The sequence below is a fragment of the Tursiops truncatus genome, chromosome X (genome assembly GCF_011762595.2).
Source record: "Tursiops truncatus isolate mTurTru1 chromosome X, mTurTru1.mat.Y, whole genome shotgun sequence".
Lineage (NCBI taxonomy): Eukaryota > Metazoa > Chordata > Mammalia > Artiodactyla > Delphinidae > Tursiops > Tursiops truncatus.
The window spans coordinates 36,092,747-36,117,188 of record NC_047055.1 but is presented as its reverse complement, the minus strand read 5'-3'; the positions used below and the strand labels follow the sequence as shown (position 1 = coordinate 36,117,188).

At 42.3% G+C, this 24,442-nt stretch overlaps 1 long non-coding RNA gene across 1 annotated transcript; it reads right to left on the bottom strand.

Annotated features, from left to right (window-relative positions):
* Positions 1-523: 523 nt before the first annotated feature.
* Positions 524-24,049, bottom strand: LOC109552469 (uncharacterized). Its single transcript, XR_002179280.3, has 4 exons — positions 23,859-24,049; positions 21,332-21,441; positions 12,913-13,079; positions 524-718 (listed from the first exon to the last, which is right to left on the bottom strand). It is a non-coding gene; the product is annotated as an uncharacterized lncRNA (long non-coding RNA).
* Positions 24,050-24,442: the final 393 nt, after the last annotated feature.

The window sequence follows — 24,442 nt, the reverse complement described above, 5'->3', positions numbered from 1 at the left end:
TACCTCTCTGCTACAGACAACAGTGCCATTCAGCATGGCCATCAGCAGAGGACAGCTGTGCATGGTCCAGAGTGTTCTCATGGGGCCAGAAGCAATAATAAGGGGCTTTGATAAGGAAGCTAGAGTGAAAGGACATAAGAGGACATGTTTCTAAGAATAAAGTGAAATGCTCAGGGAGACTCACAGAAGTAACTGGGGGAGTCTTCAGGAGAAGGCTGAGTTCCTCCCCATTCAAGTGTCTCTGAGAGCCTGCATTTGGTATCATCTGGGCAATGTTCATGTGATCTCTTGATCTTTCCTCTAAAACCATCTCTTCCTCCCACTTCCTTATTTCTGATATTAGCCATTCAGGCTCAAAACCTTGGAATAAACATCAACTCACTTGTGCTTTCGTAGAGTCACCGCTACCAGCCTATTGATAGTTCAGATTCTCAGTCTAATCTGGTACATCAGTTATCTCCTGTATCAGTTATAATATAGGTTCAGCTGCAAGTAACAGAATGCCCAAAATGACAGTGGGTTAAACAAGGTAGGTATTTATTTCTTGTGAATGTAAACATAGGAAGTCCAGAGTTAGTGAAGTCTCCACGATCACTGGCATCCAGAGTTCTTTCACCATGTAGTTCTACATTTCTCAACACACAGCTTCCATACAAGGGCCAATGACGTATCATGATTCAAGATGGCTGCTCCAGCTCCATCTGTCATGTCTGCATTCCTGCCAGGAGGAAGAAGGAAAGACAGAAGTATTCCCCACTGAAGGATACTTCCTGAAAGTTGTATTCACCACCAAAACATAGATTATAGCCCACTGGCCAGAGCTTGGTCACATAGCCACTTATAGCTCCAAGGGAGGCTGGAGATATAAAATTTATTCTAGCAGCCATATTCCCAGTTTAAAATTGTGTGCTGTATATGAAGGAAGGAGAACTGATACTAGGGGACAAGTATCAATCTCTGTCTTAGACTATCAAAAGAACTGGTTCCAAACTTTCTCAACTCTAATTTAAATCTAATTTTAGAGCTAGAAGTGGCACCTTATAGATTGTGTGGCACAACCTACATTTTACAGAAAAGGAAACTGTGATCCAGAGATGAAGTAACTTGCCCATAGTCACTTGAGATGAGAACCTGACAAATTCATCTTCCTAAAGTCTCTTACAATTGTTAAGAGGAGCAAAATATGGTGGAAAACCAGAGGCTGGGGAGTTAAGGAGGCTGAACTCATTTCAGCCATGCCATCAGCAAGTTGTGTCACATTGGATGAGTCATTTAATCCTCTCTTTGTCTTAATTATATTCTCTGTAAAATGAGAAGATTGGACTATATGTTACCTAGTAATCCTTCCAGTGTTATAGTTTTAGATGATTCTATGATATTTTGTCATCTGACTGCCACCATTTTTTCACTGGTGGTCTATTGCCTGGTAAATTTAGGCATTTGAGGCCCTCCATGATCAATCCCCAACCAGCCATTCCAGATATGTCCCCCATCCTCCTCTGCACACCACATACTCATTATTTCCTGAACACACCCCGTGCTTTCCTTTTGCTTTTTGGCTGATGCTGTCCCCTATGTTTGTGAAATAGACTGCTTCACCAATCCTTGTCTTTGGCTGATAATAATCTTCCTGATGTGTCAAGGCCCATTTTTAGATAAACACATATATACATAAAATTAAGAACTTACTCTGGGTTAGGCCTTGGTCTGAGAGATTTACATATATTAACTCATTGAATACTTAGAGTAATCCTGTGAGATACATGTTATCATTATCTTCCCCATTTTACAGAGGAGCAAACTAAAGCACAGGAAGTTAAGTAACTTTTCGTGGCACAAAGCATGTTTCATCTAATCAGTTTCATCTTCCTCTTCCTGGACATACATTTCCCATCTTCCCTTCTAATTAGGCTAAGACCATGTGACTGGCTTCTGACCAACATAATATGCACAGAAATGATGTAAGTCATTTCTAGGCCTGGTTCTTAAAAACATCTCATAAATCCCTCATGCCTTTTCTTCCCCTTCTGCAGCATCTTCAGACACCATGTTGATATGGTGGTATTACAAGATGGCGGAGCCTCCGTCATTCAAGGTCCCTTCTATCTTGACCATTCACTTGCCTCAAGACACATAAGTGTTAAAGGCAGAGAAAGTACATGAAGTCAGGCCATGTGACTCTAGAGCTCACATTCTGAGCCATGGAATGCCTCCTCCTCCAACTTTTGTCACTTTATCTATGGAATATTTCAAACAGTTACAGAAGTTGAAAGAATAGTACAATGAACCCAATTTATTCATCATCCAGATTAAGACATTATCAACTCAAGGCCAATCTTGTTTCCCTTAATGTTCCACTCCCTTGGTATCATTTTGAAGCAAATCCCAGTCATTATATCATTTTATATATATATATATATATATATATAAAATTATATTTTATTTATTTATTTATATAAATATAATTATATTATATTATATATAATTTTATTTATTTATTTATATAAATATAATTATATTATTTATATATAATTATATAAATAATATAATATATATATAATTATATATATATATATATAAAATTATATCAACTATAATTATTTCACTGTGTATCTCTGTAAGATAAGAACTCCTTAAAAAATAACTATACCATCATCTCACTAAAAACATTAACAGAAATTCCTTAATATCATTAAATATCCAGGGTACATATTATTAATTTGTGTGTTTTTTAAATAGGTTTTTTAAGCAAACTTTATTTATTTATTTATTTGGGGCCATACTGAGCAGCATGTGGGATCTTAGCTCCCTGACCAGGGATCGAGCCCATGCTCCCTGCAGTGGAATCACGGAGCCCTAACCACTGGACAGCCAGGGAATTCCCTTTTTAAGTATTTTGAATCAGGAAAAATAAGATCTATACATTGCAATTGGTTGATGTCTCTTTTTTTTCTTTTAACATTTCCCAAACTTCTTTTTTCCCCAGCTTTATTGAGATATAATTGATATATAACTTTGTGTACTTCACAAAATGAAAAGACAACCTATGGAATGGGAGAAAATATTTGAAAATCATATGTCTGATAAGGGGTTAATATCTAAAATATATAAAGAACTCATAGAACTCAATAGCAAAAAAAAAAAAATAATCTGACTAAAAAATGGACAGAGGAATTGAACAGATATGTTTCCAGAGAAGACATACAGATGGCCAACAGGTACATGAAAAGGTGCTCAACATCATTAATCATCAGGGAAATGAAAATCAAAACCACAAGGAGCTATCACCTCACACCTGTTAGGATGGCTATTAGCAAAAAGACAAGAAATAACAAGTGTTGGTGAGGATGTGGAGAACAGGGTACTCTTGTGCACAGTTGGTTGGAATGTAAATTGGTGCAGCCTATATGGAAAAAAGTATGGATGTTTCCCAAAACATTAAAAGTAGAACTACCAGGGACTTCCCTGGTGCCACAGTGGTTAAGAATCCGCCTGCCAATGCAGGGGACTTGGGTTCAAGGCCTTTTCCAGGGAGATCCCACATGCCGTAGAGCAACTAAGCCCGTGCGCCACAGCTACTGAGCCTGCGCTCTAGACCCCACGAGCCACAACTACTGAAGCCCGCACGCCTAGAGCCCGTGCTCCGCAACAAGAGAAACCACCGCAATGAGAAGCCCGCGCACTGCAACGAAGAGTAGCCCATGATCGCTGCAACTAGAGAAAGCCTGCACGCAGCAACGAAGACCCAACACAGCCAAGAATAAATAAATACATAAATAAATAAATAAAATAGGACTACCATATGTGGGACTTCCCTGGCTCTCCAGTGGTTAAGACTCCACCCTTCCATTGCAGGGGGCACATGGAGCGGCCAAAAAAAAAAAGAGCTACCATATGATCCAGTAATTCCACTTCTGGGTATTATTCCAAGAGAATGAAACTACTAACTTGAAAAGTTACATGCACCCTCGTGTTCATTGCAACATTATATATAATAGGCAATGTATGAAAACAACCCAAATGTCCACTGATAGATGATACTTGATATATATATATATATAATGTTTTCATTATATATATACACACATACACATACATAACAGAATTTGGCCAGCAAAAAAGAATGAAATCTTTACATTTGTGACAAGATGGATGGACCTTGAGGGCATTATGTTAAGTGAAACAAGCCAGACAAAGAAAGAGACATACCATATGACCTCTTTTATGTGGAATATAAAAAAGCAAAACCAAAAACATTGTGTAAGTTTAAGGTGTACAACATGATGATTTGATACACATATATGTTGCAAAATGATTACCACAATAAAGTTAGCTAACACACCTATACTCTCTTGGCAACTTTCAAGTATATAATACATTATTGTTAACTATAGTCACCATGCTGTGTATTAGATCTCCAGAACTTATTTATTTTCTAACTGGGCGTTTGTACCCTTTGACCAGTAGATCCCCTTTTCCCCTCCTACCTCTTCACCCCTGGCATCCACCATTTTACTTTCCATTTCTACGAATTTGAGCTTTGTTATTTTTTTAGATTCCACATATAGATGAGATCCTACAGTATTTGTCTATCTCTGTTTGACTTATTTCACTTAGCATAATGCCCTCAAGGCCCATCCATGTTGTCACAAAAGACAGGATTTCCTTCTTTTTATGGCCCAATAATATTCCATTATATATAAATGCACCACAATTTCTTTATCCATTTATCCATCGATGAACACTTAGGTTATTTCCATATCTTGACTATTGTGCATAATGCCGCAATGAACATGGGGGTGCAGATATCTCTCTGAGATAGTGATTTCATTTTCTTTGGATATATACCCAGAAGTGGGATTGCTGGATCATATGGTAGTTCTATTTTTAATTTTTTGAGGAACCTGCCTACTGTTTTCCATAGTGACTGAACCAATTTACTTTCCCACCAATAGTGCGCTAGGGTTTCCTTTTCTCCACATCCTAGCCAACACTGGTCTTCTTGATAATAGCCATTCAAACAGGTGTGTGGTGATATCTCACATTATTTGATTTTCTCTATCTATGTTCAGCAACTCAGGTGCAGGAATGGGAAAGATTACTTGAATTCACTTAAGACTGGAGGTTTTGCCTGAGCAGGTAACACAGAAAGACAATGGAACGAGCATTTGAGAGTACTTACTTGAGTATAATTGGAGTGATGAACAATGGCATATAAGCTGAGTAAGGAAAGAAATGAGGACAGGAAGGCGGCTGGTAGATTGAAGTGTGATACACACTGTGATGTACCACCCAGACTACCTTTCAACAAAAGTCTTGTTGCCTCAGTTGTTGGGAATGCCTTCAGCTGTGCTGTCAGGGCCTTCAAGGATTACTTCATAGCTGCAGAGAGATAGCTGCCTTACACAAAGAAGTCACACCCCTTCCCCAGTGGCCCACTTTCAATGACTGACCAAGACATGAATTAAAGTCCTGGTCATCTTGGCCCAACTCAGAACAACACTTAAGGACCATGGTAGTTTCAGAACTTCCCTATGGAATTGACCAATACAGTCACTAGGCCTGTATTACATCCCAAATTCTGCCCAATTCTGCTTCTTTCTCCTCCTTTCTATAGGTATTAATCCCAAGGGCACTTCTTTTTTTTTTTTTAACATCTTTATTGGAGTATAATTGCTTTACAATGGTGTGTTAGTTTCTGCTGTATAACAAAGTGAATCAGTTATACATATACCTATATCGCCATATCCCCTTCCTCTTGTGTCTCCCTCCCACCCTCCCTATCCCCCCCCCCCAGGTGGTCACAAAGCACGGAGCTGATCTCCCTGTGCTATGCGGCTGCTTCCCACTAGCTATCTAGTTTGCATCTGGTAGTGTATATATGTCCATGCGACTCTCTCACTTCGTCCCAGCTTCCCCTTCCCCCTCCCCGTGCCCTCAAGTCCATCCTCTACGTCTGCGTCTTTATTCCTGTCCTGCCAAGGGCACTTCTTAAAAAGCATCTTGCACACTAAACTCCCTTTAAGAGTTTGCTTCCTGGGGAAACCAATCTGTGACATGGTGTCTCTGTATGGAGTCACTGTACTGGGAGTAAATGAGGTGAAAGGATGGAAGTGTGTGGTCGTAGGGTGGAATGTCTTATGATTTCAGAGGTGGAACAATTCTGGATGATGACCAAGGACATGGGTGTGGCCAAGAGAGTAAGTGGCTAAAGTGGGATGAAAGGCAGGATCATTGAGGTTGAGAAAATCACATGCATGTGCAAGTCGCCAAGACTTCACTAAGTCAATAGGTATTTGCTTTATTAAAGATCTACTGTATTAGCTAGTTATTTCTGTGCAATAAATTACTCCCAAATCTAGAGGCTTAAAACCACAAACGTTTGTTATCTCACATTGTCTGTGAATCAGGAACCTGAGTGTGGCTTAGTTAGATGTCTCTGTCTCAGCATCTCTCACCAGGTTGCAATAAGGTGTTGACCAGGGCTACATCTCAAGGCTTGACTGGGGAAAAATCCACTTCCAGTTCCCCTCCAAGCTCACTCAGATGTCTGCTGACAGGCCTTGGGCCCTCTCTGGCTGTTGACCAGAGGTATCAGTTCCTTACTATGTGGGCCTTTCCATAGAGCAGCCCCCAACATGGCAGCTGGCTTCCCTCAGAGTCAGTAAGCAAAAGAGTGAGAGGGCGTTCAAGAAAGAAGCCATAATCTTTTGTAATCTCATCTCTGAAGTGACATCTGTCACCTCTGCTTCTGGAAGGGGAGAGGATTACACAAGGGTGTGAATAAGAGGAGGTGAGGGTCATGGGAGCCATTTGAGAGGCTGCCTACAACACGTACTCTGTACAGGGCGCTATTCTAAGTGCTCGAGATTCAGCAGTGAATTGAGGCAGACAAAAGCCTTTTTCCTTAACACCTTCAAGTTGGCGGGAGACAGACAAAAACAAACAGATGATCATTTAAGAACATGGTATGTGCTATGAAAATAATAAAATAGGATAATGTAGAAGAGAGCAAGTAGGTGGGGTGGAGGTAGGGGGTTATGTTTAGATCGGGTAGCCATGGAATACCTCTCTGCAGTGACATTTCAGCTGTGAACTGGATGGATGAGAAGTAGTTACCCATGCAAAAATTTGGGAGAAAAACTTGCCAGGCAGAGGGACAAGTAAATGTAAGGAACGTTAGGGAATGAGCTTGGTGAGTTCATGTGGCTACCGCAGAGTGAGAAAACCCAAGAAGAGAGAGAAGTAGGTGGGAACCAATCACGCAGGGCCTTGTAATCCATGCACAGTGAGAAATATGGACTTTATCCTAAGAGCAATGGGAAGCCGCTGGAGGGTTTAGGCAAATGGGGGACAGGATCAAATTTAGTTTTTATTTTATTTATTATTTATTTATTTATTTTTGCCTGAGTTGGATCTTCGTTGCTGCGCGCAGACTTTCTCTAGCTGCGGCGAGCGGGGGCTACTCTTCGTTGCAGTGCTAGGGCTTCTCATTGCAGTGGCTTCTCTTGTTGCAGAGTTCGTGCTCTAGGCTCGTGGGCTTCAGTAGTTGTGGCTCACGGGCTCTAGAGCGCAGGCTCAGTAGTCGTGGTGCACGGGCTTAGTTGCTCCGCAGCATGTGGGATCTTCCCGGACCAGGGAACAAACCCACGTCCCCTGCATTGGCAGGCGGATTCTTAAACACTGCGCCACCACGGAAGCCCCAATTTAGGTCTTAAAAAGATTTCTTTGCTGTAAGGAGAACATAGACTGAATTTTTGAAGGGCTGAATGGAGGTCCAGAGAGATGGCAGGACTTGGGATGGAGAGGAAGACGGAGAGGTAGGTGCCTATGTATTCACTGAATGATGGGGACTTTAGCAGATGACCATGGTTCACAAGGGGGAAATGTGGTATTGCTGGCTTGAAGGAGCTTCAAAGCAGTAGAGGTTTTGACCTGAGGTTGAAGGAGGAGTGGTCTGGAAGCAGCACTTTGGAACAAGGAGGACACCTACCCCACTTTCACGAGAGAGGCCCGCTCAGGAAGCCACGCATCAGTTAAGGCATCAGGAGTAAAGAACATTCGGTGAGGAGATCCATGCCTCAACCAAGTGGTGGGGAGGTCTTTTGTCATCTGACGTCACCGACCCACAACAAAGATCATTCAGGGCCCTTCTCTGATTTAGAGCACCCTCATCTAATTCGAGTCAGGAGACACTATAAATTCTGAGAATTCTGAGGTGAGTGTGAGCAAGATAAGCTGCTTTTTGAAAATAATTTAGGATTTAGGCTTCAGCCTTTGAAATTCCAATTAAGTTATTAGTCACAAATCTTCAACTGCTCTTCATCTTTCAACCTACTGCTTCCTTCCAAATGACTCAGCTAGGGCAGTCTCCTAGGAAAACGTTATTTTCTGGCTTCCTATAGCAATGACCAGAGAAACAGCAGGCCAAGAACCAGATCTGGCCCTGGGCTTGGAAGTTCTTTACCTTTCCCCGGACCAGTGTTCCCCCCACCCAAGAACCAATTTTTTTTCCCCTAGGGGGTGATATCACTCCTGTTGAGAATGCATCCCCCTAATGCAAAGAAGCACCTCAGATGGTGAAGATTTTAGACACAACGGCAGAGCCCATTGTGAGACTTTTGAGAGTTGGGAGCTGGGAGGAACTAGCCCCCCAACCCAAACCACATTAAGCAGGGAACTTATGTCCGCTGCAGATAGAACCGTCACTGATACTTCATAAGTCAGAGGTCGAGTTTGGGAATCAGTCTTTTGCGCTTGTTTATTTATCCTTGGTTGGTTCCGTTGGAACCCAATGGTTCTTCTTGGGACTCAGAGCTGAGTTGGGTTCCGGATGGCAGAGCAAAACCCCACACCAAAGGGGACCACCTGGAAGTACATCATTGTTGCATGAAACAAACATCGATGTGCTTCCGTAACAGGGAAGAGCTAAATCGGAATCCATGTTGGATCTGTTTCTTTGACCTTAACCTTTGCTTTTCATTGCTTTTGTTATTATAATCGTACATAATGGCCTGACACAGGGAACCCTGCCCCTCTGCCTGAATGTTGAACTAAAGTGTCTTCGTTCAGCTCACAGGGAGACAATCTGACCCTGCCCACCTGTAAATGGCTGAAATGAACACATGCCCTCACCAAGGCTGGCCATTCCAGATGTTTTGCAAGACTGATTGCCCTTTTTACTTTACTTCCTCGCTGCCTCTCCCTCTCTATTTTGCCTTTTTACTTTACTTCCCTCTCTGATTCTATCAAAGAAACTGGCATCTAGACCCCGATAAGATGGTTCTTTTAAGGCACTAGTCCGCCATCTTCTCCATCTGCCGGCTTTCCAAATAAAGTCATACTCCTTGCCTCAACACCTCATCTCCAATTTATTGGCCTGTCGTGTGGCGAGCAGAGAGAGCTTGGACTCAGTAACACTTCTCTTGCAGCAAGACCCGGCAATGGCTGTTCGGTGGAATCTTCCATCTTCTGTGTGCGTTCTAAGCAGCCTGCACATCCCTCCCTCTCTCCCCGTGCTGTGGTTCTTCCAGACATCTGACAGGAGGAGCACGTGCCGCCCTCCAGGAGGGCTGCCTTTCCCAGCTCCTCAAAGACTTCTTATTAGCTGGAAGGTAGCAGGGAGGACTGGGGCAGGGAGGCTGCCCTGGAAAGTCAGACAGCTCCCCAGAGAGCAGCCTCTCTCTGAGCTGCATTGAGGGAGCTGGGGGTGCTACACCTGGGCAGTGGAGCTGGGGAGAGCGTGCCTCCCTGCCCCCGCCCTCTCCCACTCTCAGGCTGCCGGAAGCTAGGCAGACTGCCATGGCCAGACACTCTGTTATTACCCGGGCTTTGGTTCACCTGAGCCTCTTCTCCTCACTTAGCAGCAGGCGGTTGTCCACCTCAATTTCCAAGCCCATGTTTACAGTAGAGAGGGCTGAGATAGACTGTATCTATAAAGAGAATCATTGAAGAGCTCTTAGGCTGGACTATTCTATTTTCTCATCTCCCAAGGAGACCTGGCCTCTCAGCATGCTCCCTGATACAGCCTGATCTGGGAATAAAACAAAATCGGTGAGTTCGCCTCATTTCTTGGAGATTCGCATGTGAGGTCCATGTGATGGCCCCCAGTGCCTTGCATTCCCCTGGGCTCACTGATTTCCCTCGGAGAAGACTCCCATGGGAACTGAAAGACTGCACCCCCCACCAGTCAACACAGGAAGGGATCCTCAGGCAGATTTCTTACCTCTGACTCAGTGGGTCCCACACTTTAGTATGTATCAGAACCACCTGGAGAGCTGGACCAGGCAGAGGCCCCAGATTTTCTTGTTCACTAGGTGTGGAGTGAGGTGTGGGCCCAGGGATTTCTAACAAGCTCCCGAGTAACACAGATTCTCAGCTCTCCTGGGCTAGAGTTTGGGAAGTAGTGCTTTGGGAGCTCTTGGATGGGCTTCAGGAACTTCATTGACCCCCGGAACTCTATGCAAATTGTGTATTTGGTGCTTTCATCCAGATAGAGGCACATACAATTAAAAGACACTGTTCTAAGAGAGTAGTCAGAACATAATATATATTTCTTGGGAAGAAGCAGACATTGATCAACAAAGGAGGCCATTGGGTCCCTGGGGGAGGCTGCCTACAGGAGGAGAAAGTACCAGGAGAATGGCCCTGGGGCCCCCAGTGACAACCAAGTAACTGTTTCCTCTTGGCACACTCTTCTGTGAAAAAGTCAAATGCTAGTCAAATCACCCTTACCCGTGGCCTATTCCAGCAAGACTCAGGCCTCTACTAAAGCCTGCTTTGTACAGGAAGCACTTACTTCTCCCTTCACCAGCACCTTCTCCTCCTGGGGTAAGGATGTGCTTTGTTTGTACTTTAATTCTTTTTTTAAAATTTATTTATTTATTTATTTGGCTGTGCTGAGTATTAGTGTGGCACATGGGATCTTCATTGCAGCAGGTGGGATCATGCGGGCTCTTAGGTGCGGTATGTGGGATCTAGTTCCCTGACCAGGGATGGAACCTGGGCCCCCTGCATTGGGAGTGCAGCGTCTTAGCCACTGGACCACCAGGGAAGTCCCTGGTGGTACTTTAATAAAAGAAAAGAGAAAGAGAGAGAAGGGGGAGGAGAGAGGGAAAAAGAGGGAGAAATATTGAAAAGGTCATTCTTTATCTACATATCAAAAAAGATAAAGAATTCCAGGTGTGATTCTTCCTCTCTCTCTCTCTCTCTACACACATACACACACACACACACACACACACACAGTGGGATGCTATTATAATTGACTGACCACATGGTACAATATGAGAGACCTCTGCACAAAAGTATCATTTTCCCCATCAGTCACTCCTCCTTTAGAGCTTCATTTGAGTCTTGAATCTTGAGGATTTTTCCTCTTTCAAATTTTCCTATCAGAATTCAGATATAGTCGTCCCTCAGTATCCGAGGGGGATTGGCTCCAGCACTCCTGTGGATAGCAAAATCTGCAGATGCTCAAGTCCCTTGTATAAAATTGCAGAGTATTGCATATAACCTCCGCATAGCCTCCTGTATACGTCAAATCTTCTCTAGATTATTTATAATACCCAATACAATGTAAATGCTGTTTAAATAGTTGCCAGTGCATGGCAAATCCAGATTTTTCTTTTTGGAAATTTCTGGAATTTTTTTCCCGAATATTTTCGATCTGCATTTGGTTGAATAGGTGGATGCAGAAACTGTGGATACAGAGGGACAACTGTACTCTAGTTGGGGACTGAGACTTCAACCAGGGGTTCTTAACCAGGATCCATGGATGTCCCTAGGCTGTGGGATGCTTTAGTGTGCATCGAAATTACCAGAATGTGTTTACATGCAAATTCCATGTCCCCATCCACTTGCAAAGAATCTGATTCCTTCACCCTAGAGAGGTACGCAGAAGACTGTATTTTAAACAAGGCTCTCAAGAGATTGCTATACAGGTTGTCCTTAGGCAACACTTCAAGAAACACTACATTTCAGAAGGACCGTGAACTCCCTGAAAGTAAATGCAAACTCGTGGGTGTGTTATATGTGAGTATATTTCTGGGCATTGGGTACAGAGCTTTAATCAGGTTCTGAAAGTCTCCTTGAATTGAAAAGGCAGATAATCACTAACCAGGAAATATTTTAGCAAGGAATAGCAACAATAGGATCCAGAATATAAGCGGTAGGGCAAGGAGGGAAGAAATGTCCCTAGAAAGTATACAATATTGAAGCAGGAAAAGATCCTCAAAAAAAGTCACCTTGCTATACCTGTTCTGACTGAGAAATGGGAGAAATCATACATATCACAACTAAAATGAAGGATCTTTAACCTGTGAAAAAAATATTTGCAATTTACATCCAAAGAGTTCATTTCCTTACTATATAAAGAACTGTTGCAAATTAATAAAGAAAAGACAGTGTATAATATTGTACACAGATTGGCTCAAGATGGTGGAGTAGAAGGACGTGCATTCACTCCCTCTTGAGAGAACACCAGAATCACAACTAACTGCTGAACAATCATCAACAGGAAGACACTGGAACTTACCAAAAAAGATACCCCACATCCAAAGACAAAGGAGAAGCTGCAACGAGATGGTAGGAGGGGCGCAATCACAATAAAATCAAATCCCATAACTGCTGGGTGGGTGACTCACAAACTGGAGAACAATTATACCACAGAAGTCCACCCACTGGGGTGAAGGTTCTGAGCCCCACGTCAGGCTTCCCAATCTTGGGGTCTGGCAATGGGAGGAGGAATTCCCAGAGAATCAGACTTTGAAGGCTAGCAGGATTTGATTGTAGGACTTTGACAGGACTGGGGGAAACAGAGATTCCACACTTGCAGGGCACACACAAAGTAGTGTGTGCATCGGGACACAGGGGAAGGAGCAGTGACCCCATAGGAGACTGAACCAGACCTACCTGCTTGTGTTGGAGGGTCTCCTGCAGAGGCGAGGGGGTGGCTGTGGCTCACTGCAGGGACAAGGACACTGGCAGCAGAAGGTCTGGGAAGTACTCCTTGGCATGAGCCCTCACAGAGTCCACCATTAGCCCCACCAAAGAGCCTGTATCTTCCAGGGCTGGGTCACCTCAGGCCAAACAAACAACAGGGAGGGAAATTAGTCCCACCCATCAGCAGACAAGCAGACTAAAGTTTTACTGAGCTCTGCCCACCACCAGTCCCTCCCATCAGAAAACTTGCACAAGCCTCTTAGATAGCCTCATCCAACAGAGGGCAGACAGCAGAAGCTAGAAGAACTACAATCCTGCAGTCTGTGGACTGAAAAACACATTCACAGAAAGATACACAAAATGAGAAGGCAGAGGACTACGTACCAGATGATACATTTAATTGATATTTATAGGACATTCCATCTGACAAGGAACAAGATAAAACCCCAGAAAAACAACTAAATGAAGTATAGATAGGTAACCTTCCAGAAAAAGAATTCAGAATAATGATAGTGAAGATGATCCAGGATCTCAGAAAATGAATGGAGACAAAGATCAAGAAGATGCATTAAATGTTTAACAAAGACCTAGAAGAATTAAAGAACAAACACCTAGAAGAATTAAAGAACAAAGAAACAGAGATGACCAATACAATAACTGAAATGAAAAATACACTACAAGGAATCAGTAGCAGAATAACTGAGGCAGAAGAACCTGGAATAAGAACCTGGATAAGTGACCTGGAAGACAGAAGGGTGGAATTCACTACCATGGAACAGAATAAAGAAGAAAGAATGAAAAGAAATGAAGACAGCCTAAGAGACCTCTGGGACAACATTAAATGCACCAGCATTTGCATTATAGGGGTCTCAGAAGGAGAAGAGAGAGAGAAAGTACCCGAGAAAATATTGGAAGAGATAATACTCGAAAAATTCCCTAACATGGGAAAGGAAATAGTCACCCAAGTCCAGGAAGCACAGAGAGTCCCAGGCAGGATAAACCAGAGGAGAAACACACCGATACACATAATAATCAAATTGACAAAAATTAAAGACAAATTATTCAAAGCAACAAGGGAAAAATGACAAATAACATACATGAGAACTCCCAGAAGGTCTGATTTCTCAGCAGAAACTCTACAAGCCAGAATGGAGTGGCACGATATATTTAAAGTGATGAAAGGGAATAACCTACAACCAAGATTACTCTACCTGACAAGGATCTCATTCAATGGAAAAATCAAAAGCTTTACAGACAAGCAAAAGCTAAGAGAGCTCAGCACCAGCAAACCAGCTCTACAACAAAGGAACTTCTCTCAGTGGGAAACACAAGAGAAGAAAAGGACCTACAAAAACAAATCCAAAACAATTAAGAAAATGGTAATAGGAACATACATATTGATAATTACCTTAAATGTGAATAGATTAAATGCTCCAAGCAAAAGACACAGGTTTGCTGAATGGATACAAAAACAAGACCCATATATATGCTGTCTACAAGAGACCCATTTCAGAGCTAGGGACACATTCAGACTGAAAGTGAGGGGATGGAAAAAGATATTCCATGCAAATGGAAATCAAAAGAAAGCTGGAGTAGCAATACTCATGTCAGATAAAATAGACTTTAAAACAAAGAATGTTACAAGAGACAAGAAAGGACACTGCATAATGATCAAGGCATCAATCCAAGAAGAAGATATAACAGTTATAAATATATATATGCACCCAACATAGGAGCACCCCAATACATAAGGCAAATGCTAACAGCTATAAAAGAAGAAATTGACAATAACACAGTAATAGTGGGGGACTTTAACACCTCACTTACACCAATGGACAGATCATCCCAACAGAAAATTAATAAGGAAACACAAGCTTTAAATGACACAATAGACCAGATACATTTAATTGATATTTATAGGACATTCCATCTGACAACAGCAGATTACACTTTCTTCTCAAGTGCACATGGAACATTCTCCAAGATAGATCACATCTTGGGTCACAGATCAAGCCTCATTAAATTTAAGAAAATTGAAATGATATCAAGCATCTTTTCCGAACACAATGCTATGAGATTAGAAATAAATTACAGGAAAAAAACCCCACAAACACAGGCTTCCCTGGTGGCGCAGTGGTTGAGAGTCCGCCTGCTGATGCAGGGGATGCGGGTTCGTGCCCCGGTCTGGGAAGATCCCACATGCCACAGAGCGGCTAGGCCTGTGAGTCATGGCCGCTGAGCCTGTGCGTCCGGACCCTGTGTTCTGCAACGGGAGAGGCCACAACAGTGAGAGTCCCGTGTGCCGCAAAAACAAACAAACAAAAAACCAAAAAAACACAAACACGTGGAGGCTAAACAATAAGCTATTAAATAACCAAGAGATCACTGAAGAAATCGAAGAGGAAATCAGGAAATACCAGGGGACAAATGACAATGAAAACACAACGATCCAAAACTTATGGGATTCAGCAAAAGCAGTTCTAAGAGGGAAGTTTATAGCAGTACAATCCTACCTCAAGAAACAAGAAAAATCTCAAATAAATTATCTTACCTTACACCTAAAGGAACTAGAGAAAGAAGAGCAAACAAAACCCAGAGTTAGTAGAAGGAGAGAAATCATAAAGATCAGAGCAGAAATAAATGAAATAGAAACAAAGAAAGCAATAGCAAAGATCAAAAAAACCAAAAGCTGGTTCTTTGAGAAGATAAACAACATTGATAAACCCTAAGCAAGACTCATCAAAACAAAGAGGGAGAGGATTCAAATCAATAAAATTGAAATGAAAAAGGAGAAGTTACAATGGACACGGCAGAAATGCAAAGCATTATAAGAGAGTACTACAAGCAACTCTATGTCAATAAAATGGACAACCTGGCAGAAAAGGACAAATTCTTAGAAAGGTATAACCTTCCAAGAATGAACCAGGAAGAAATAGAAAATATGAACAGACCAATCATAAGTAATGAAATTGAAACCGGAATTAAAAATCTTCCAACAAAAGCCCAGGACCAGATGGCTTCACAGGTGAATTCTATCAAATATTAAGAGAAGAGCTAACACCCATCCTTCTCAAACTCTTCCAAAATATGGCAGAAGAAGGAACACTCCCAACTCATTCTATGAGGCCACCAGCACCCTGATACCAAAACCAGACAAAGATACTACAAAAAAAGGAAATTGCAGACCGATATCACTGATGAATATAGATGCAAAAGTTCTCAACAAAATACTAGGAAACAGAATCCAACAACACATTAAAAGGATCATACACCATGATCAAGTGGGATTTATTCCAGGGATGCAAGGATTCTTCAATATACACAAATCAATCAATGTGATACACCATATCAACAAATTGAAGAATAAAAACCATATGATCATCTCAATAGATGCAGAAAAAGCTTTGGACAGAATTCAACACCCATTTATGATAATAACTCTGCAGAAAGTGGGTATAGAGAGAACCTACCTCAACATAATAAAGGCCATATACAACAAACCCACAGCAAACATGATTCTCAATGGCAAAAAACTGAAAGCATTTCCCCTAAGATCAGGAAAAAGACAAGGATGGCCATCCTCGCCACTATTATTTAACACGGATTTGGAAGTCCGAGAAGAAAAAGAAATAAAAGGAATACAAATTGGAAAAGAAGTAAAACTGTCACTGTTTGAAGATGACGTGATACTATACATAGATAACCGTAAAGATGTCACCAGAAAATGACTAGAGCTAATCAATGAATTTGGTAAAGTAGGAGGATACAATATTAATGCACAGAAGTCTCTTGCATTCCTATACACTAACAATGAAAGATCAGAAAGAGAAATTAAGGAAACAATCCCATTCACCATTGCAACAAAAAGAATAAAATACCTAGGAATAAACTGACCTAAGCAGGTTAAAGATCTATAATCAGAAAACTCTGAGACACTGATGAAAGAAATCAAAGATAACACAAACAGATGGAGAGATATACCATATTCTTGGATTGGAAGAATCAATATTATGAAAATGACTATATTACCCAAAGCAGTCTACATATTCAGTGCAACCCCTATCAAATTACCAATGGCATTTTTTACAGAGCTAGAACAAAAAATCTTAAAATTTGCACAGAGACACAAAAGACCCCAAATAGTCAAAGCAATCTTGAAAAACAAAAACGGAGCTGGAGGAATTAGGCTCCTGGACTTCAGACTATACTACAAAGCTACAGTAATCAAGACAGTATGGTACTGGCACAAAAACAGAAATATAGTTCAATGGAACAGGATAGAAAGCCCAGAGATAAACCCATGCACATATGGTCACCTTATTTTTGATAAAGGAGGCAAGAATATACAATGGAGAAAAGATAGCCTCTTCAATAAGGGGTGCTGGGAAAAGTGGACAGCTACATGTAAAAGAATGAAACTAGAACACTCCCTAACACCATACACAAAAATAAACTCAAAATGGATTAAAGCCCTAAATGTAAGGCCAGACACTATCAAACTCTTAGAGGAAAACATAGGCAGAACACTCTATGACATAAATCACAGCAAGATTCTTTCTGACCCACCTCCTAGAGAAATGGAAATAAAAACAAAAATAAACAAATGGGACCTAATGAAAATTCAAAGCTTTTGCACAGCAAAGGAAACCATAAACAAGACGAAAAGACAACCCCCAGAATGGGAGAAAATATTTGCTAATGAAGCAACTGACAAAGGATTAATCTCCAAAATTTACAAGCAGCTCATGCAGCTCAATATCAAAAACACAAACAACCCAATCCAAAAATGGGCAGAAGACATTAATAGACATTTCTCCAAAGAAGATACACAGATTGCCAACAAACACATGAAAGGATGTTCAACATCACTAATCATTAGAGAAATGCAAATCAAAACTACAATGAGGTATCACCTCACACCGGTCAAAATGGCCATCATCAAAAAATCTACAAATGATAAATGCTGGAGAGGGTGTGGAGAAAAGGGAACCCTCTTGCACTGTTTTGGGGAATGTAAATTGATACAGCCACTATGGAGAACAGTATGGAAGTTCCTTAAAAAACTACAAATAGAACTACCATAGGACCCAGCAGTCCCACTACTGGGCATATACCCAGAGAAAACCACAATTCAAAACGACACATGCACCCCAGTGTACATTGCAGCACTCTTTACAATAGCCAGGACGTGGGAGCAACCTAAATGCCCATCGACAGATGAATGGATAAAGAAGATGTGGTACATATATACAATGGAATATTACTCAGTCATAAAAAGGAAAGAAATTGGGTCATTTGTAGAGACGTGGATGGTCTTAGAGACTGTTATACAGAGTGAAGTAAGTCAGAAAGGGAAAAACAAATATCGTATTAACGCATATATGTGGAATCTAGAAAAATGGTGCAGGTGAACCAGTTTGCAGGGCAGAGCTGGAGACACAGATGTGGTGAAGAGACGTGTGGACGCCAGGTGGGGAAAGTGGGGTGGGCGGGTTGATGGTGGGATGAATTGGGAGACTGGGATTGACATATATACACTAATATGTATAAAGTAGGTAACTAATAAGAACATGCTGTATAAATAGAATAAATATAATGTTATAGGAAATTGAAATAAATTTTAAAAATATTGTACATACGTAATATTGTAACTGTAACTTATGTAATATTGTACATCAACTATATTTCAATAAAATATAATTTAAAAAGAAAAGAAAAGACCACTAAGCAAATAGAAAAAAGGGCAATGGATGTGAACAGTTTACAGAAAAGGAAACACAAATGGCTCTTAAACATATGAAAAGTTTCCCAATGTCGCTATAATAAGAGAAATGCAATTTAATATTGCAATGAGATCTCATTTTTCATCTACCAGATTGAGGGATATGAAAAAGTGTGACAATACACTGTGCTGGTGAGTGTGTAGATTGCAATATCTCTATGGAGGGCAATTTGGTGATATGTATAAAAGTTACAGATGCCCACAGCATTTGATAGAGCCATTCCACTTTTAAGAATTTATCTTACAAACATACTCCCACATGTGTAAAAATCATTCATTAGCAAAAGATCGCAAAAAAAAAAAAAAAGGTTGCAGAAAACCTAAATATCTGTCAATAGGAGGTGGGTTAAATAATTCACAGCAATCGATACAAAGGAATAGTATGCAGCTATAAAATGGCTAGTCGTTTACGTGCTTATGGAAAGCATCTTCAAGATGCATAGTTCTGTGAAAAAAGCAAGATGCTGAACAATGTGTATGATATGCTGCCATTTGTAAAAGTCTTTGCCTATTTGCTTGTGTTTATCTGGACTCTCTCCTGCAGAGTACATAAGGAACAGTTAACAGTGGTTAGACAAGACAGGGTTTGGGGGGGAAAAACTTCCTTTTTATTTATACTCTCTTGCATTTTTTGGATCATTTGCATGTATTCCTTATTAAAAATAAATAAAATGCTAAAAAAATTGAAACTAAAGCAAGCAGGCAGACTGTGGTTGCAGTGGGAAGGGTGGGTTGGCAGAATAGGAGACTGGAGTGGAGATTCTCCCACTGAGAAGCATGGTCCCTTAGGAGGGGGGCTAAGCCACACCACCACAGCCTCTGGCTCACAACCTGGCATGCTGGAGGTGCTCGAAAATTTCGACAGGTGAGTGGACGGGACACATCATATTCCTCAGGGAGGCTGGGGTGTAAATAAGATTGAGAACCACTGGACCACAGACAGGAGACCTTTAAGAAAGCAGTTCCTCAACATCTTCTCCACACCTTAAAATTGACTTCAGCTTCAAGGCCTGGTTCATAGGCTAACTCCTCCAAAGGGACTTCCATGCCCTCTGTCTCTGAGGCCCCAATCCCATCTCCTATGGGTTAAAGCTCATTTCATTCCTCTGTGCTCCAACAGCATTTTCCTTAATCTGTTCTTCTAGGATGTATTTCAATCTGCTTTATGGTTTAGATGCTAATTTGCATATCAGTCTTAACCTTAGTGATTAAGACTCTCTCTTCCCCATCTCTGTCTGCACCCTTCAGTGCCGGCACAATGAATACAGATGGTCCACAGTAAAGGGAACCCAACCCTCCTTACAGGACACCCTGAGCAGGCATGTGCTCTAGACTATACTACAGGAGACGACAGCATGGTGGGTGATGATGGCCACAAATATAGGCCTTAACCGGGCCATCTTCCCAATGAGCCACTTGATTCACTCAGATGTTTGAAGGAATGTTTCTCACCAGCCAGCCAGGCACTAACAGATAGGACTCAGCAAATAGTCTGCATATCTAGATACCGTTTTCAGTTCTCCAGACCTGCAGCAGAGCTGGTGCCCTTATGTTTCCCCTTGCTCCTCCCATGCCCACAGCAGCCCTCATTAATCAAGCAGACTCACCTTCCCATTTTCTGCAGATGTAACCTCAAAATCCCCCTCAAAAGACAGCAGCTACCTACCAATCAGCTGGCACGGCTTATTTGCCATACCAGGTCTTGAGCACATTCAAACCTTCTGGGGCACAGTGCACTGCCAGCATGTCACAGAGTCCACCCAGGGGCATGGAGATCCAGGGATATTCTAGGCCTGCAAGAGTTATGATCAAGCCACTTGTGAAACTCGAACACGGATGGGCAAGTCCACCGGCCCTGGTAGTGCTAAGCCCTGACTGGAGAGCAAGCTTGCGCTGCTGATAATTGGGAGGCAGACAGACCTCAGTTAAGTGGAATCCAGTTCATCAGACCCTCAAGTCACTGAAAACCTCCCCATCATCCTCCTTTCTTCTACTCCCCTCCCCAAACAAAAAACACATTACACTTTCAGGAAGTAGAAGAAATAGAAAGAAAGTAAGCTCCTATCGGGATTCCTGTTTTAAGACAGCACTACCGGGACTTCCTTGGTGGCCCAGTGGTTAAAAGTCTGCCTGCCAATGCAGGGGTTACGGGTTCGAGCTCTGGTCCGGGAAGATCCCACGTGCTGCAGAGCAACTAAGCTCGCGTGCCACATCTACCGAGCCCGTGTGCCACAGCTACTGAAGCCTGCGCACCTAGAGCCCATGCTCCACAACAAGAGAAGCCACCGCAATGAGAAGTCTGCGCAACACAACGAAGAGTAGCCCCCGCTCGCTGCAACTAGAGAAAGCCGGTGTGCAGCAACGAAGACCCAACGCAGCCAAAAATAAATAAATAAATAAAAATTAAATTAAATAAAAATTAAAAAAATAAAAATGAAACAGCACTACCAGGGAATTCCCTGGCGGTCCAGGGGTTAGGACTCTGTGCTTTCACCGTCGAGGGCCCGGATTCAATCCCTGGTGGGGGAACTAAGATCCTGCAAGCCAGGAGGCACAGCCCCCCCGCAAAAAAAATTAAAAGTAAATAAATAAATAAAACAGCACTACCAGAATATGTCTCGAGGTCAGGCCACACTAGGCCTAATCCCCTGCATCCGTCTCCAGCGTGATTTCCACTTCCGTGTCTGGATAGTAACCAGAGGTGTTGACCTGTGAAACTGCAAGACACTCAACTCAACAGAGGCTTAGGCAATGGTTGTCCATTCATGATCTCCAGTGTTCGCATTAGTTTAGATCAGGAGTCTGCAAACTACAGCCCAAAGGCCAAATCCAGCTCACCACCTGTTTTTATAAGTAAAGTTTTATTGGAACATATCCTTGCTCATTCATTTACATATTGTCTATGGCTGCGCTCACGTTACAATGGCAGAGTTGGAGAGCTGACAGAAGCTCTATGGCTCACAAAACCGAAAATATTTACTATCTGGTCACGTATAGAAAATGTTTGCAGACCCCTCTTGGAGCTGGTCCTAAACCAGTGGGGGATGCTTCCTCCTTCCTCCTCCTCTTCTCTTCTCCTGCCTTCCCTCCACCGACCACCCCGGTACACACACACCAACACGCACGCGCACACACACACTGCTGAAGGGAAGCCAGTACTGGCTGGGCAAAAGGGGCAGGAATGTGGACAAGCAGACTTAAATGCTCTTCCTAGGCTCAGCCACCTCTACTTGGTACACAGAGCCCGAGAACTGTGGAAGTCTGCGTGTATATTTGTGTGGGTGGAGGTTAAAGTCAAGGTGAGAAAGCATTGTTGGAAACGGTGTTCTTATGCACATGTAACAGAGCGTATGTGGTCTACAAGAATGTCCCTAAATCTCAGGCTGAACTGGGAGAACCAACCACCTGCTCCCTTCCAACGCAGAGCCTCCTTCAACTGTCTAGTCCCATTCTCACTTAGGGGATGGGGTTTGGGCTAAGGATGGTGCAGAATGGGACATACAGGCAGACTTTCTTTAGACATCTCTTCTCTTCGCTTTCCTCTCTTTCCGGCCTCCTCTCTCTCTCTCTCTCTCTCCATCTCTCTCTGTCTCTCTGTCTCTGTCTCTGTCTCTGTCTCTCTCTCTTTCTGGACCATAGATCAAAAGATTAGCTAATAGTGGACACAGAATATTGATTTGTCAGTTTTTCTCTCTCCTTTCCATTGCTTTGAGTGGGTGATAGCCGATTTCTCTGAATCACCAATTTGGAAACTTCCTAAAAAGAGGAATGGAGACGGAATGGACTGAGGGCTGAAGACAAGGTGGTGATTTACACTCTGACTACATGGGACAACCAGATTATATTAAAACCAGTTCTATCCACAAATACCATATGATATCACTTATATGTGGAATCTAAAATATGACACAAATGAACTTATTTACAAAACAGACACAGACTCACAGACATAGAAAACAAACTTATGGTTACCAAAGGGGAAGGTTGGGGAGGGATAAACTAGGAGTTTGGGATTAGCAAATACAAACTACTATATATAAAATGGATAAACAGCAAGGACCTACTGTATAGCACAGGGAACTATATACAATATCTTGTAATAAGCCATAATGGAAAAGAATATGAAAAAGAATATGTATGTATGTATAACTGAATCACTTTGCTGTACACCAGAAACTAATACAACATTGTAAATCAAGTTCAAAAAAAAAAAATCAGGGGGCTTCCCTGGTGGCGCAGTGGTTGAGAATCCGCCTGCCAATGCAGGGGACACGCGTTCGAGCCCTGGTCTGGGAGGATCCCACGTGCCGCGGAGCAACTAAGCCCGTTCGCCACAACTGCTGAGCCTGCACTCTAGAGCCCACAAGCCACAACGACTGAGCCCGCGTGCTGCAACTGCTGAAGCCCGCGTGCCTAGAGCCCGTGCTCCGCAGCAAGAGAGGCCAGGGCAGTGAGAGGCCCGTGACCTGCAACGGGGAGTGGCTCCTGCTCTCTACAGCTGGAGAGGGCCTGCGCACAGCAATGAAGACCCAATGCAGCCGAAAGTAAATAAATAAAACAAATAAATTTATTTTTTAAAAATCAGGTCCATCCAATCAGCTTGTGGGCTTTGTGAAAGTTTGTTAATACACAGATTGGAACAGGCAGTGGTCCTTGGATGATAAACACAGAATGGTCAGGCTGAACTGGAAATTTTGTCAATAGTTTGCTCTGGTTCCTCAGGAAAACAGATCTAATCTTAATCAAAGAAGGCTGCTTGGAGGAAGTGATGATATAAAGGAGCTTTAAGGGAAAGGTTTTATAACCTGATTTTCATGAAGCAGAAAAAGATATCAAAGGGAAGGAATGGTCTGGTCCAGAGCTTAAAGAAAGCTTGGAGAACAGGAATGGGAAGTTCTGATGGTGTTCTTAGTCAGGAAGGGTAGCAGAAATGAAACAGAAGCTAGGACCAGCTCTCTGGCCCTTGATTGCATTATATGATAGTAAATGTCCCAAAGTCTGTCACCTCACTGAGTACGTCCTTGCTCTCTCCATTTTTCTGCCTGTCAAAGCCAGCTGTCAGAAATCAGAAATGGGACTGTGATATGTTCATTCCAAGTGAAGTGTAAAGGGTTGGGAAGGCTGACTGTATTACCTCTTCCAGGGAGATTTGCATTTTGATAAAACCAATGGTTGTTAATAATGGGAAGTCAGGTAGGAGATACCCAGAAGTGTTATGGGGAGCGAAGAAGTTTTCTCCATCCCCTGAAGTCACAGTCATACTGCTGGAGCTCTCTCTGCTTCTGATTCATCATCCCCACCACGGGCATTATAGCATTATTTGCTTGCTAGAGCTGTTCTGAGGATTAAATGAGATAATTAATGTATATAAAGTATTTAGCACAGTGCTTGGTACATCACATGAACTCAACAACTATTATATCTTTGTCTTGATTACACTACCTACCCATAGCGCCAGCCCTGAAAAAAAACCACGTATTACACTGGGTGCTGTCAGCCCTGTAATTATTATATGTAGGTTGCACCTCCAACTGCGCAGTGAGCTAGAGAAGGTACAGAGAGGGAACCTCCAATTTTCTTGGAGGCAGGGGCTGTTGCATAAGGAAATCCTAAACAGATTACCTCTTTTCAGTGGGAAAAGGTGAAGAGGATGCCATCAAAAAGTTTAATTCAAGAACATCCCACGGCTTCCCTGGTGGCGCAGTCGTTGAGAGTCCG